At 48.1% G+C, this 16,397-nt stretch overlaps 1 long non-coding RNA gene across 1 annotated transcript; it reads left to right on the top strand.

Moving 5' to 3' along the window:
- The first annotated feature begins 10,531 nt into the window (after nt 1-10,531).
- Nucleotides 10,532-14,669, top strand: LOC143824360 (uncharacterized). The gene is made up of 4 exons (XR_013226761.1): nt 10,532-10,552; nt 10,800-10,892; nt 11,888-12,035; nt 14,184-14,669. It is a non-coding gene; the product is annotated as an uncharacterized LOC143824360 (long non-coding RNA).
- The last annotated feature ends 1,728 nt before the right edge of the window (nt 14,670-16,397 follow it).

The following is a 16,397-nucleotide window of genomic DNA, read 5'->3' as shown; positions in this document are numbered from 1 at the left end:
TTGTTTTGTCCTGTCCAAATAAAAATGCAATGACCTTCTGACATCTAAGGTGTGCATTTGTTTCTCGAATAGGTAAGACGGATTGGGAAAAAAACTGGTAGCACCAACAACTGTCGCAAATGAAACTTGGTGATCACTTTTGGTAGAAAGGTAACACTAGGGCGCAAAATAACCTTGTCCCGGAATACCTGCAGAAAGGGGGGGGGGGCATGTCCATCGACAATGCTGCCAGCTCTCCTACCTGACGTGCAGATGTAATGGCAGTCAGAAAAGCTACTTTGTATGATAAAAACCACAAATCCGTAGTTGCCAAAAGGTCAAAAGGGGAAACAAGTTTTTTAACCCCCTCATAAACAAACATACTTTAGGATGGGAAAAATTGGTTTGCCATCTACTAAAATATGTGCAGCCGAGGTAGCAGCCAGGTGGACCTTTACAGATGAGTCCGACAGTCCAGATTCCTTCAGAAGGGTCAGGTAAGTCAGGACATTAGCCACTGTACAGGAACGAGGATCACAACCTCAAGAGGTGGCCCACTCCTCAAACCTCCCCCATTTGGATGCATAAGAGCGTCGTGTAGAAGGCCTCCTTGCCGACTCCAAGATGTGTTCTACTGAAAGGGTACTCTGGGGCGTATGAGCCATGCTGTTAAGTGTAGAGGGTGTGGATCGGGGTGGAGAAACGTTCCCAAATGCAATAGATCCTTCTGAAGAGGCAGGTGCACAAACCGACCTCTGGTTAATCGGTAAAGTGTCGGAAACGATGTTTTCTGGGTCCAAAAGGGTGTTATCAGAATGCAATGTGTGTTTTCTGATAAAACTTTGGTCACTACGCGCCCTACCAACCCGAGGGGAGGGAATGCATAGAAAAGGTAATTGTCCCAGTGGCAGAGGAAGGCATCCCCTATTGACCTGGGATCTGCCCCTCCCCTCGAGCAAAACAGATGGCACTTTGCATTTTCTGCTGTTGCAAATAAATCTATTGTAGGTTCTCCCCACTTTTGAAAAATAGGGATAAGGTATTGGGATGCTAGGGACCACTCCTGCAGCTAGTTGACATCCCTGCTTAGCACATCTGCCCAGACATTGGCACTTGTCGTCGTCCTTAAGTGGCAAAGTCTTTCAACGTCGGAAGATCTTTCCCCCAACGACGCCAGGACGCCGGGACCAGCATCGGGACCCATGACTCGGCTGAAGAGGGAGACGAAGAGACTCGACGTTGATGCCGTGGTCTTGCTGGCATGTCAACATCAGATGATGATGGGGAATGTTGATGCCGAAGCATTGGCGGTGAACCTCGACGATGAGAGGACGACAAATTGTGCCGCTCCGTAAGCTGTTCAAGTTGCTCCTCCGACGTTGGCAAAGCGGGCTCCTGCGACGACGAGGGCTCCACCGAAAGTTTTGGCGCCGACATCCGATTAGGGGAGTCAGGCTGCTCGGCGGCCGACTGAGATGCAGTCTGTCAACCTCGTGGTCGCCCCCTCGACTCCAACCGATGTCTCGGCGGCAAAGGAGAAGCCTGCCTCCTATTGTTCTCGGCTCCTCCTGAAGACAAGGGCGAGCGGGCCCTAGATGGGGGGCAGCTCTCTCCTTCTTCTTCTTCCTCGGTGGCTCTGAGGTCGCTCTCTCCACCACTGCTGCAGCTTGCTGAGGGGGAGCTGAGGAGGTTGAAGGCCCGGGGGTGTCCGAAGCCATTAAGGATTTCTCCCATAAGGCCGCTTTAAGACGCCTGGCCCTTTCCTCATGGGTCTTAGGCATAAGTCTCCTGCAGGAGGGGCAGTGGGTTGTAGAATGCCCCTCACCCAGACAAAGGAGACACAAAGAGATGATCAGTCTGAGCCATTTTGGCCCCACACTGACTCCACTTTTTGAAGAGAGCCATCAGAAATCTTTTCCTCACAGAAAGGAATCCTCACAGAAATATCTCTCTCACTTGAGGTAAAATACAGAGCTAGTCGGCTAGCGTCCTTTCTCCACCAGCGGCAAGAAAAGGACTGAGGGGAGATTGCTAGCTCCTCCCACATCACGTGACTTCGGGCGGGAAAGTCACTCTGTGAAGGGAGGGGCTAGCACTCTTGGGAGTATTTTGAGCTTTAAGTTGGCTAGTTATTTCTCCGAAGCAGGCCTGCGATCTTCACAGAACCCACAAAGATGAAGAGTCGGTTCTGGGGGTGTGGCTAAAGATGTCGTCCTGAGAGGGTGGCAGGGCATCTGCTCTGCTCTCTCTGAAGCCTGACAGGGGTCAATTGCCCAAGCAATTGGCAGAAAAGAGGAGGGGTACTCGAACCCCACCTCACCTTTCTACCCAGGAAGTTCTTGGGGCCGTCTCCAATCCTTTAGGGAGTATATCTCCCTGGATTATAGGCTGTCAGCGTTTCAGGTCCAGAGGACGACTGCCATTTTCTACCTCGGACTTTCTTTTCTTTCTTTAATCTTAAAGTATCTGCTTCAACCCTACATGATGATTTACCACAAATGAACGCTTTGAACTGAGGGGAGGACTTCGGCTGAGTTCCAAAACATCATTTACTGCAAGTATCTCTCGCTTTTTTTTTTCTCTCCGTCTCTCTTCCTGCATCAAAGCCCTTTGTTTCCCCCCTCCTCTTACTCTGCTCTGCCCGAAGCCACCTCGTTATGAGGCAGGCTAATTCTCCTAACTAAGCAGAAGAAGGACTCAAATCAACTCGAATTAATTGGCAAAAGCTCTTATTGTAATTGTAATCGCCACGAGCCAATATTTCTGGGAGTGGTGGTATATAACATCATAATAAATAAATAAATAAATAAATAAATAAATAAATAAATAAATAAATAAATAAATAAATAAATAAATAAATAACAACACTGGCAGAGAGACACTCGCAAAATGGGGAGCAAGTTAGTCTTTTGTTGCAGCAGCCTAGTTCTTACCTAGCAAAGAGGTAGAGACCTTTCTGGTGAGTTGAGGGCCTCAAAAGAAACTCGGACCCTCTTCTCTTGAGCATGATTAGGACCTGATCCCCATGGCATGCACTCTTCACCAGAGCGTTGAACGTTCTCAAGGCAGACCTGTGCCAAAAGCCAAACCTTCTGTTAATGAGACCCTTGGTTTTATCACCAGTGTGCTGCAGGGAGATACAGGGGCCGAGCGTTCTGCCAGGGGATGAAACTCTGGAAGTTCTGTTCTATTGCACACATCGGCATAGGATGCTGAGTCTGGTGAAGGATACTGGGAAACCCCAGTGGGGAGATGGTAGAAGCCTTAGAAACTAGAGGGGGAAAGACCCTGAAGAAAAGACACCTAATAGGTCCCAAACAAATTGGCTTTACTAAAAATTGTTCTACTCTAGACCACTGTTTAGCCCTCTATTCTCTTGCCGACAAATATCTTCATACAGGTAGGAAGAAAATCTATGCAGCTTGGATTGGGAAAAAAACTGGTAGCACCAACAACTGTCCCAAATGAAACTTGGTGATCACTTTTGGTAGAAAGGTAACACTAGGGCACAAAATAACCTTGTCCCGGAATACCTGCAGTAAGGGGGGGGTCCATGGACAAGCAGGTTTCAAAGGTACGTCCTCGTCAGACAACAATGGTGAACTGTGCAATCTCAACCTCAGCAGCGAATGTCGACATCGAGGTACCGAGGCATCTCTGTGGGTCTCAGCTGAAAGCGGGAGCTCCACTGCCACCGAAGATAATCTCTCAACGCCGAAGGCTCTTGAGCCCGAACCAGCACCTCTGTTGACGTCGAGGGGCCCCTTGTCGGCGATACAGCGGCATGCTCCGCGGCCGACACAGAAATGGCTTCTCGGACTCGAGACTGTCCTCTCGACCCCGTGTCCGATCTCGGTGAGGAGGGGGAGATCTATCTTCTGGTCCTCTTAGACATGGATAGAGAGGTTGTCGAGAGGCATTTAGCTGAATTGGAGGAGTTCAAATCCCCTGGGCCGGATGAAACGCACCCGAGAGTGCTCAAAGAACTTTCTGGAGAACTTGCAGAACCCCTGTCCATCATCTTCGGGACCTCTTTAAGGACTGGAGATGTCCCAGAGGGCTGGAAGTGAGCAAATGTTAATCCGATCTTCAGAAAAGGGAGGAAGGAAGTCCCGGGAAACTACAGACCAGTGCGTGTGACCTCTGTTGTGGGGAAGATAATGGAGCAGATATTAAAGGGATCGATCTGCAAACATCTGAAAGACAATTTGGTGATCCAAGGAAGTCAGCATGGATTTGTCTCCAACAGGTCCTTTCAGACCAACCTGGTTTCCTTTTTTGACCAAGTAACAGGTTTGCTGGATTGTGGAAATTCGGTTGATGTTGTTTACTTGGATTTTAGTAAAGCTTTTGATAAGGTTCCCCATGATGTTCTGATGCATAAATTGAAGGACTGGATTTTCAGATAGTTAGGTGGATAGGGAATGGGTTAGAGAACCGCACTCAAGAGTCGTTGTCAATGGTGTTTCATCCGTCTGGAGGGAGGTGCTCAGCCCGGTACTTTTCAACATATTTATTAATGATCTAGATGAGGGGGTGGAGGGACTACTCATCAAGTTTGCAGATGACACCAAATTGGGAGAACTGGCAAATACTTCGGAAGATAGAGACAGAGTTCAACGAGATCTGAACACAATGGAAAAATGGGTAAATGAGAACAAGATGCAATTTAATAAAGATAAGTGTAAAGTTCTGCATCTGGGTCAGAAAAATGAAAAGCATGCCTACTGGATGGGGGATACGCTTCTAAGTAACACTGTGTGTGAACGAGACCTTGGGGTACTTGTGGATTGTAAACTAAACATGAGAAGGCAGTGTGATGCAGTGGTAAAAAAGGTGAATGCCATTTTGGGCTGTAACAACAGGGACATCACACCAAAATCACAAGAGACTCCCATTGTATACAGCACGGGTCAGACCACACCTGGAGTACTGTATGCAGTTCTGGAGGCCTCACTTCAAGAAAGATGCAGATAAAATTGAAAGGGTACAGAGGAGAGCGACGAAGATGATCTGGGGCCAAGGGACCAAGCCCTATGAAGATCGGTTGAGGGACATGGGAATGTTCAGCCTGGAGGAAAGGAGGTTGAGAGGGGACATGATAGCCCTCTTTAAGTATTTGAAAGGTTGTCACTTGGAGGAGGGCAGGATGCTGTTTCCGTTGGCTGCAGAGGAGAGGACACGCAGTAATGGGTTTAAACTACAAGTACAACGATATAGGCTAGATATCAGGGAAAATAAATTCACAGTCAGAGTAGTTCAGCAGTGGAATAGGCTGCCTAAGGAGGTGGTGAGCTCCCCCTCACTGGCAGTCTTCAAGCAAAGGTTGGATACACACTTTTCTTGGATGCTTTAGGATGCTTAGGGCTGATCCTGCGTAGAGCAGGGGGTTGGACTAGATGCCCTGTATGGCCCCTTCCAACTCTATGATTCTATGATTCTATGACTAATGGCCCGATCTAGCAGGGCTCTGCTCTTATCAGAGGAAGTCCTTGGCCTCTGAGCCCCGTTGCTGGTTGGCCACTGAGAGAGTCAGGATGCTGGACTAGAGGGACACACACTGGTCTGTTCCAGCAAGGCTCTTCTTACATGTTCTTAACCAAACCAGACTTAAAGGAATTTTGCAAGACCTACTTTGGCAGAAGATGATTTTGGGGGGAAAGAAAGGCGAAACAGGACAGAAACAACAATCAAATGGACATCCCCCCACCCCCCGCCTCTTACCTTCACCAAATCGGGCACGGGGCTCCTCAGCATGGGTCTTAGTATGCGGACGGCACACTTGGTGTTGTGGATAGTGTCGTGCCTCATGCCTCTGATGGCCATCAGAATGAAATCCATCTGCTCCTCGGGACGGAGCAGTTTCTTGAAAACCTGGAAAGCAGGAGATGAAAAGGAAGCCAACAAGAGGTTCAACCACAGAGCAGGAGGGGGCTTCAGCCAGTGTGCGCATGGGAGGGGGGTAATGTATATTGCCTTGCATCCAGGGATTCACTAGAAGGAATCTCCACACCTACAGGTAAGGCTGCATGCTCTGGACTGGGAAATTCCAGGAGGTTTACGGCGTGGATTCACAGAAGAGCAGGGGTTGGAGAGGAGACGGGTCTGGCTCTTTTCCAAATGAATACATGAATGAATAAAGATTTCAGGAGAACCAGGCGTTGGTAGGGAGGTATTTTCCCCCCAGTGGGAGCCAGGATTGTCCAAGGTATTGAGATTCGTTAGAAGTAGCTCTTAACGCCTTGGCCTCTATGCCCTGTTGCTGGCCCCTGAGAGAAGAAGCTGGAGTAGATGGACCTTCACTGTTCTGATCTTTTGATGTTCTTATGGAGTCCTTGGCCTCCATGCCCTGTTGTTGGCCCTCCAGAGGGACTGGCTGGCCCCTGATTCCCTACTTCTCCCCACAACAGACACCCCATGAAGTAGGTGAGGCTGAGAGTCCTCTGTGGTAATGGCTCTGCGAGAACAGCTCCATGAGAACTGTGGCTGGCCCAACATTGCCCAGCTGGCTGTGTGTGTGGAGGAGACGTGGGGAACTCAGCCTGATTTCCAGAGTAGAGCTCATTGGCCTTAACCTCTATACCAAACTGGAACTGGGAGGGAAAGCAGGTGCTGGAAGGGAAGGCAGCATGGTGTGGTCCAATCTCATCAGATCTAGGAAGCTCAGCAGGGTCAGTACTTGGAAGGTAGATCACCAAGGAAGGCTCTGCAGAGGAAGGCGATGGACAACCACCTCTGCTTTTCCCTTGCCTTGAAACCCCTTTGCTGGAGTTGCCATAGGTTGGAAGTTGATGAGGGTAGGAACTTAGAAGGGAGACCACCAAGGAAGGCTCTGCAGAGGAAGGCAAAGGCCAGGCACCTCTGCTTCCCATTTCCAGAACCATTCAGTTCCAAGTGCAGTCCGGCATTGCCTAACCTCTTGGAGCTTGCAGGCACCTTTGAAATCTTGACTGAAGGCAGTGAGCCTCACCCCAATATGGCTGCCTCTGGAGGCGGAGCCAAGCCAAAATGGCTGCTGTAACTTGGTGCTGTTCCCTTTGCTAAGACCCAAATCTCACTATGGCTACTTGCATCACATTCTACCACTGGCAAATCACAATCCTTCCAAAGCTTCTTCACAGAGTCACAGGATCTGTGTGCCAGCGCCATGTGCCATCTGTAAAGGTATTTCTCAAGGCTGCAGTTCTCTACCTTGATCCGTGGCTCTCCTTGCCGCTAGGGGGCTCCTTCTCACAAGGATGTCCACAGTCATCTTGGGAGGCCCTGTGTCTCCGGTGTCTCTTTGTTAGGAGCACAGGGCTGGCCTCGATTTTCTTAAAGACACAGAAGTTGCCATCCAACTCCAACCGGATCTCTGTCTCCTCATCTTGATTCGCCATTCCTCCCCTTGCAGCCAGCTGGATGACCTTGGGCTAGTCACAGTCCTGTTAGATCTCAGAGCATTTCTGTCAGGGGTCTCTCAGCCCCACCTCCCTCATGGGCCACGCGATCTTGGCAGCCCTACCAGGGATCCCCTGCTGCTAAGGTGCTTCTGTGCTCTGAGGGACAGTCCTGCAGCATCCCTGAACCCCAAATGTGCAAACTGCAGGATTTGACAAGAATGCGGTCACCATGGTGGCGTAGCTCCCGTCGGAGAACCAGGCCAGCCAGAAGGTCTTTTCTTCTTCCCACTCCTTCATCAGAGCCTGGTACTTCGGACTGTCCACAGTCAGGTTCCTGCCTGAAAGAGGGGACACAGCACCGAGGACTCTCTTAGGACCATCGGGGTCTCTTTCTCTCTCCCCCCACCCCCACATATCCAGAGGTCGGTGTTGGGATGGCCACGTTTGGAAAATGCACCGAGTCATGTCTGACCCTTGGGGTGACGCCCTCTAGCGTTTTTATGGCAGACTCAATACGGGGTGGTTTGCCAGTGCCTTCCCCAGTCATTACCGTTTACCCCCCAGCATGCTGGGTACCGACCTCGGAGTGGTGGAAGAGATGGGTAGGTCGATGGTACCAGAGGGTGAGAGCCGACGTCCTGGTAACCTTTACCAGACCAGTAAAGATAGATTGGTTGAAAAGGGTAGGCTTGCTGTGTCCGTACACCCGGCACAGACACACATGTCACACGTGTGTGTGTGTGTGGGGGGGTCTACCTCAATCTGTCTGATAACTACAAATACCTCCACAGCCGTTGAAGGACTAGCAGGATCCCCAGAAGCAGCACAGGTGGCATTAAAGTACAGGTCAACCCTATGAACAGTTCTGCAGAAGAGAGCTCCTCCACAGGCATTTGGTAGAGGAGGTCAATCTGAACCACCACTTCCCAAGGGCCCCCCCCCCTGAGGCTCCCTCCTATGGCACCCACCCTAATTCCGTCCAACCCACTGGGCTCTCAGTAGGAGTCACTTCAATGTTTAATTTTTCTACGGTTCCATGTTGCTGGTTGTTTCACCGTATTCATTATTGTTAATCTAAGTTACCTGCTGTTTTGTTTCTGCTCTGTTTCACGCAAACCGCCCTGAGCCTTCGGGGAGGGCGGTATACAAATTATATATATATATAATATAAATAAAATACGAGGGGCCAAAGGCTACAGAGATACCCCCTCCCATTGGCTGGTTAAGATAAGTTGACCAGATTTTAACATTAGTAAAGCGGGACACCACTGACCAGGGGGGTTCTTGATTAAAAATTTGGGATATATGGAGCAGCAAAAAGTTTCATAGAACACAAAAATAGTATTGTAATATACATATTTTTAATTGCAACATAAGTACCATTTGCCAGGTACCCCCAGATGCCCCTCCAAAAGTGGGGCAATCTGGTCACCTTAGGTTAAGAGCCCCAGGCCTCAACCAACCCCAAGGAAAGCTACCACCTGGCCACTGCTACCTTCCCTCTGCAAACCCCCCCCCCCACCCTAGGGAAGACTTCCATCACTTAAACAATGCCACAAGTATTTTTTCAAGTATTGAAAAAGCCCATTATTCGAAGACTCCAGTGCAGTTTTAACAGATGTATCCTAAGCCAGTGGATCTGTCTGTTTGGGTTCCATTACGACCAGACAAAATTGGCTATGGATTAAGCAGACTGTTATGGCCCCTGGGCCAGATTTGATTCCTCCCAGCATTTGATAGGATAATAGGATAGGATAATACCGGATCAGAGGCAGCATTCATTCATTCATTCATTCATTCATTCATTCATTCATTCATTCATTCATTCATTCATTCACCCACCACTCCCAGCCAGAAACAACCCTCCTAATTATCATCCTCTTAGCCTTTTCTCTGTTTTGGGTAAATTGTATGCTTCCCTTGTGCAAATTAAATTGGATAACTGGATCCAGCTAGGGGCGCCATCTTCCAGGTTGTTCGCAGAGTTCAAATATGCGAGACAGAGGTGCACCTGCAGCTTAAAAAAACACAATAGTTTTCTTGAGAAGAGAAACAATCTTTGTGAGTAAGAAAGGAGAGACGGAGAGTCCTAACTAATGTACTGGAGGGGAAAGCAGGCAGGAAGTGTACTCAGGGAAGCAGAAAATTTCTAATCCAGCCAATCAGGACATAGGAGCGTGTTTGAAAAATACCAGAAAGTTCCTAATCTAAGCATGCCTACTACGTATCCCCTCTGAGTATTCCAACACAGGTGGCATGTGGAGATCACCGGCAAGTGCTCTTTAGACAGCCAAGATCAGTTCCTCTGGAGAAAATGACTGCTTTGGAGGGTGAACTCTATAGGGCCTTATATCCTGCTCTCCCCTCCCCAAAGCTCACCTGCCCCAGATCTCCAGGTATTTCCCAACCCAGAGATGGCAGCCTCAGACGCAGGCAACTGAGATTTTGGGTCTGGAACGGATAGGCTTCAGGAAAAATAGCTCTGTTTTGCACCACATGTTAATTTTGTCTTGTTTGATTTCATCTTCTCAAAAGGGAAAGCTCAATATGGTATTTATCAACTTTGATTCAGCGTTTGATTCAGTTTCCTGAACAGAAGAAGTCCCAACGGTACCTCTGACCCTCGTATTCCTAATTAACAACTTGTTAAGCATTCCTCGTTGAAATGCAATATAATTTCCAAGATTTCTACATCGGTTAGTCAGCAAGTAGGCGTACGACAGGGCTGTGTTCTGGCTTCCTTCTATGTTCCTTCCTCTTAAGTTGGCTTCCACTGACCTGCATGCCCCTAAGTTGGCCACTAACCCGTTTCCCGGGCTTTTATACGCTGAACGCGCTCTCTCGCTTTCACTTCCTGCAGCCGGCATGAGTCAAACTTTAAAAACATTTGCTGAGTGCCAGTAAGTCTGAATGCTTTCCCGTCCTTGCCGTATTATCTTACACTGGAGCAGTCTGTGGCGTCAGAGTGGAGAACCAAACGGAAAAGAAGGGAATAGGTGCCTTTTCCTTTTCCTTTCTGACTGATAACAACCTCAATCAGGAGCAAGTTCCTGTATAAGATTTACACTCAGGCCGTGCAGGAAGCATTCTGCCAGCAGTCACTGGAGAGAGAGAGAGAGAGAGAGAGAGAGAGAGAGAGAGAGAGAGAGAGAGAGAGAGAGAGAGAGAGAGAGAGAGACCAAACCAATCAGGTGACACAATGATCCTGGCCAATCTCAAACTTAGGTAGGTGAGCCCACCAGCATCTGCAGGTGCTCCATCCCTGCTCCCAGCCCCTTTGCCTGGCAAAGCATGCAACTCTAAACCCCGATCTCCGTTTCCTCACGTAAGGCTTGCGGCAAGAGAGGGGATCTGCTGGAATTCTAGCTATTCCCCAGGACTGGAAAAGCTGACCTGATAGTCCAGTGGCCTTTAATGTGTTTGCTTCCTCCCCGACAGGTGTGCGAGAACGACAATGATTGTCAAAAGGATCAATTCTGTTTCCGGTCGCTGCTTGCATCCCGGTGTCAGCAGTGCAAGGCTAAGGATATGGTGAGTACACCGGGGTAAAAACAGAGATTCAGAAAACCTTTATTGGCATAGAATTCGATGTGCATAGACAACAAAAAGTAAAAATTCCGATCAAAGACATATGAAAAACAATGAGAGTACCTTATAACAGAGTACATCGGGGTATGCTTGACAGAGCATTGTTTGCATGCGGCTTCGATGCTGCATCCATTGTGGGAACATGGTCTTTCCCCTGAAGGGAAGTGCTGAACATGGGCGGTCCTGTGACTCCCACCTGCCAGCAGGCCATGCCATCCACTGTGGAACGCACGCCTGTCGGAATGGCCTCTGGTTTTTCTGACGCAGCAAATTTTTCATCTCCATGGAATGTTCTCCTCCTGATTCCGTGCGTACATCTTGAAATTGAAGTATGCAAACGGTAAAGTCAGAACCAGCATAGACTTGGACATGACAATGCAGGGACTTTAAATGTAGACTCAACATTTAATGGCATAAGTGACTTGAAAAGTATTGCATGAAGGAACAGAAGCTACGGCTCCCCCCTGGTGATATTGCCTCCTGGAGGGTTAGGTGTCCGCAAAATGTAATATTATAATAATCTGAAATCTAATATCCGAAAAATGTTCAGATTACATTAACCCTCGTTGTGCAAACTTATAAAGTGAAAAACATAGACACAGCCCACATGATACAGAGTAGAGAAAGCAGCCAGTGAGATTTTAAAAATTCTGCACGAATAACAAAAATAGATGTCCACTTATCAAATGTAAGCCTCCTTCTCCACAGCTGCTAAAAAGCTCTAGTGTGTGCCAGTAGCTTCTGAGCACGTACGAAAGCTTAAATGTACAGAAGCTACTGACACATACCATATCACTCTGGGGTTTCTCAAAGCCTGAAGAATGTTTCAGGGGTTTCTCAATGGTAAAATAAAAGTTGAGAAAGGCTGGAATAGACTATTGGGGTGTTTCAAGGAATGGGGTACAAGCTCCCTGCACCTCGCTTGTCCTGTCTCCTAGACTTGCCTAAAGGATGGCGAATGCTGCTTGGGTTACCTGTGCGTCTGGGGCAAGTGCGCAGAAGGTGTGAGCCAAGGAGAGAGTGGGGCGAGATGCGACCCAAACAGAGACAAATGTGCTTCAGGATTGTGCTGTGCCACCAGCAGCTGTGAGATGCCTTTACATGCTTCCCCTTTTGCTCTCCCCGGAACTCATGGCAGATTAGTGATGCAATAAAAGGGGGCGCTTTGGACAGTCTGATTACCCCAGATGTTACTTGCTGGGGGGCATGGCTAGGCATTACATTTCATGGATACAGCCTCTGCAAAAAGGCAATAACCTTTGTGGCCACTGAGTTTTACTGGCTTCCCCTTGGCCCCCATGGACCCTCATCCGGTCCTTTCGGTTTTGATTACTAGATCTTAATCCTCTTTGGGGGACGTAAGGACATATGTCTGCAGCAGGAGTCTTCAGGCTTTTCGTTTTTTAGCACTGTTGGGTATGACTACAAAATGGCTGCCGCAGGAGGGACCGCCAACTCCAAAATGGCTGTCACAAGAGGCGGAGCCAACCACAAAAGGTTAGGAAGTGAGGTCCAACATAAGTGTAACAGCAACTCTTCAACACTTCGGGGCCGAAAGTCTGTTTGGGAGGATGCCTTTAAAAGAAACATTGTTTGAAAATATTTTTATGCATACAACAATTTACCATCAGATGCAGCAAAGAGCCTTATGTTTTGGTGGCAGCAGATGCTGAAACAATGGTTAAAAAGTCAACACAGGGAATCCAGCCTCCAGTGAGTAATCAGAAATCCTGGCAGGCATCAGAAAGGGTGCCAGTGGACTCCATATTGAGGACCTCTGATCTGGACAATGCTACCTCCTAACAATAGCTTTGAGAAATTCTTGCCTGCATTTCCTTGAATTTCGCTGAGAATTAAGCCAACATTTCTTGACTATCCAGAGAACTTCTCCTGCAGAAACCCCATTCATTTCAAGTAGGGCTAACAGAGGGGACGTTCGGCACTTCTTTTGATCGCTGCATTTTGCACATGTAAGGTTTCCCAATTTCTGCCCTGTCTCCTTGCAGCTTTATCATTTCCAGTCTGCGCTCCATATCCGAAAGTAGGAGAAGCATGCCAGGCACCTAGCACAACCTTCTTTGGGCTGATGGGCTGGGGTAACCAGGCGGCATTTGCCAAATCCGGGCAGTATTGTCCATGTGCCCAGGGCTTGCAGTGCAGAAGTAAAAGGTCAGAGGATTAATTCTGTCAAAAGAATCCCCTTCCTTGTTGTGTCACTTAGTTCTAAAATGAACAGAAGGCTCTTTTAAAGTGGCTCCTGCTGTTTCAATTAGCTGATTCTCGTTTACTCCTAGTTGTGGCTGGATTGGGCAGATGGGATTTAATTCCCGATTTCTTTGCTAGAGCGATGCATACCATTTTTAGAATGTTTTTTTTTCTAGTGTTGCAATTGTGTGTGATCGAAAATAAAAATAATAATGAGAAATTGCTTTGCAGCTGCAAAGAGAAGATCAGCCTGGCAAAACTCCTGCCATGTCAACAGAAAGCAGCTGAACATGCTGATAACGTTGGCCATTCAGTCGCGTCCAATTTGTGGCGAGCCTATGGCTCAACTGTGGTCATGGTTTTTGATCTTGCACTCTTCTTTTAGTTCTATAATGCTCTGTCCGGTGTCCGTTTTGATTGCATCTAACCACCGTGATGTCAATCTGGTTTCCTTTTTCCACTGACCAATCCTAGCATAATTGCCTTCTCCGTTGAGCTGACATAGTGATAGTTTCGTGCTTTTCGCCTACCAGTGATATATTAGGATTTATGCGCTATAGTATTTCCTTGTTTGTAACTTTTGCTGTGCACAAAATCAGTGGAAGCCTTCTCCAACACCAGAAATCAAACAAATGGACTCTCCTCTTGTCTGTTTTCAATGTCCAATTTTCACAGCTATAAGTGGCTATTGGAAATACGATAGATCAAACTAATCTACATTCGGTAATCAGGTTTATGTCCTTGTTTTTTCACGTTTGGTTCATGTTCGTCATTGCTGAACAACCCAGAGCAATTCAACATTTTATTTCCATGATGAAAATAGCCCTGGGATTGCAAGCATTTTGCTGTTCTGAGCAAGGCATGCAGGCACTACGATCTCTAACCAACCACAAATTGGGTCTGAGAAAAGAAGGGCAAACAACACAGAGAACACAGGAATGCAACAGATTTGCACCGGGATGAAATGATACTACATTTGTATGTCTCCCACTAATCCCACTTCTGCCACCGTGTTCCCTTCCCTCCTAGATATGCCGTTTCTACATGTGAAAAGCCAGAGAACAGCATGGAGATCAACAGCCTCGGTGTACAGCTGCCTGTTTTACAGCCTATCCTGTTGAACCGGAACAAGGAGGAGGCTTACTATGGTGACTCGAGGCCAGAGGGCCAACTGGCCATAGTCAGCCTGCCCAGAGGCCTTTATTCTATGGAAGATGCTGAGTTGAGTGAAGACTACGAAGAGAAGAGACTGTCTCCATGGGAGGAAAGGGACGATCCCAACCGGTCGGATTTCCAGGAACTCGAGCAGCTGGCTGACCAAATGGGACAGTACTTTGGACCCGGCTTTTACTAACTTTGAGGGTTTTTTGCCTGAGACTTTCACAGCTTGCTCCTCCTCCTTGCCATCCTCATCTTTCTCCTTTCCCTCTTTGGCCTTGCCCCTCCTATCCCACTGACGTCTACGTTGTGCATGACAAACGTTTGTTTTTGTTAATAAAACCATTAATGTGACAATGCTGTTCTGCTTATGCTTTGACCGTCATTCTTAGGCTTTCCGGCGAAGGAAAAAAATCGGATCCCGTTTCATTAATAAACAAACAAAACCCAAACCCTCTAAGGCAGTGGTCCCCAACCTGCGGGCCATGGCGCCGGGCCGCGGCTCCCTCTCCCCGCCCCCCCCCCCCCCGCAGTAAAAGACTTCCCTGGCCGCAAGCTTCTTACTGCGGGAGGGCGAGGAGAGGGAATCAGGGCTGGGCTGCGCCCGCGAATTGCGCATGCGCAATTTGCAGGCGCGGCCCGATGCGCGGGTGCGGCCCGTGGGCGCAGCCCGATGCCCTGCCGGTCCCCAGCCTCAGAAAGGTTGGGGACCACTGCTCTAAGGAACCTTGAAGATGGGAAGACCTGTGGGCAGGAAACAGAATGGCAAGGCTGCAGAAAGAAATAAAAGGGGCAATTATGAGGGGTCAGAACATTAATATGGGTCTTCGGTCTTCTGTCTCTCACATTTAGCCCATCTAATATGATTGATCTGCAGCATAAGATTGTTTATGTTCCATGTGAATCGCCCTAAGGGGAGGATGGTATAAAAATATAATAAATAATAGGCCTGACAACTAAAGGTAGAGTATATTGGTCAGAAAGTTTTCCATAGAAAAATATCGCATCAGAAAAATGTGATTTAGAGAATAGAAAACAAATTCCACAATACATCATGGGGGTTGACGGGAAAGGTTTTTACATGCCACTTTTTTCTACCAGGTGTCTTAAGGCAGCTTGCAGTCGCCCTCCCTTTCCTCTCCCCACAACAGACACCCTGTGAGGGAGGTGAGGCTGAGAGAGCCCTGAGATTACTGCTCGGTCAGAACATCTTTATCAGGGCTGTGATGAGCCCAAGGTCACCCAGGTGGTTTCATGGGATGCTATATAAATTTTAATAATAATGATGATAGAGATACCAGCCTCCACTTGAAACCAAGAGATCCCCTGGAATTACAGATCAATCAATCAATCAAACTTTATTACAGTCGTTCAGGCCAAGTTCTATTAAGTCAGTACATAAGAGACCAAAAGAATATGGTCGTTTAATGGAATGCAATTTAAAACAGATCATAAAACAGAACTTAAAACTATGCTACTTTGGAGCATCAGATTTTTATGGTGGTGACACAAAATGTGGCCAGCTGTAACTGGGGGGACTCATCACCTAGCAGCCTCTTTGCTCAATCTACACCACGATGTTCTGGCAACTTTTTAAGGAGTGCTTCGGAATTGCAGGTCTTTCCCAGAGCACATTGATCAGTCCCTCCGGACAAAATGCTTTGGAGGGTCCCCAAATCTCCAGCACTTTCCCCAGCCAGGATCTGATAACTCACCCGCCAGCCCATCTTTGGCCATGGGAAACGTGGCAAACCTAGACAGGCTGCAAAAGGGGAGGAAGGATAAAGTGCTACGGGGGGAGCGAAAACGGCACAAGGCAGCTGATGGACCCGCGAGAAAATGCAGACGGGAAAGAGGGATGAGCGTGCAAAGGATCCGGGTAGGATGCAAAAAATAAATAAATGGGGCAGCTGAGGAATGGCAGGATGCCAAGGGGGATGCAGAGACGCTGGGGCGGCGGCAGAAGGCGACCAGCGCCGCCTTGAAGAGCAGCCGAGTTTTATCCAAGGCATCCGCTTTGCTGAAGAATTATCCTTGCACATTAAATCCTGCGCCTTGCATAAAACCGCAAATGCTAAACGTGCT

Source organism: Paroedura picta, chromosome 15, assembly GCF_049243985.1.
Source record: "Paroedura picta isolate Pp20150507F chromosome 15, Ppicta_v3.0, whole genome shotgun sequence".
Classification (NCBI taxonomy): Eukaryota; Metazoa; Chordata; class Lepidosauria; order Squamata; family Gekkonidae; genus Paroedura; species Paroedura picta.
The sequence above is the reverse complement of the archived record's forward strand: the minus strand, read 5'-3'. Positions and strand labels throughout refer to the sequence as shown.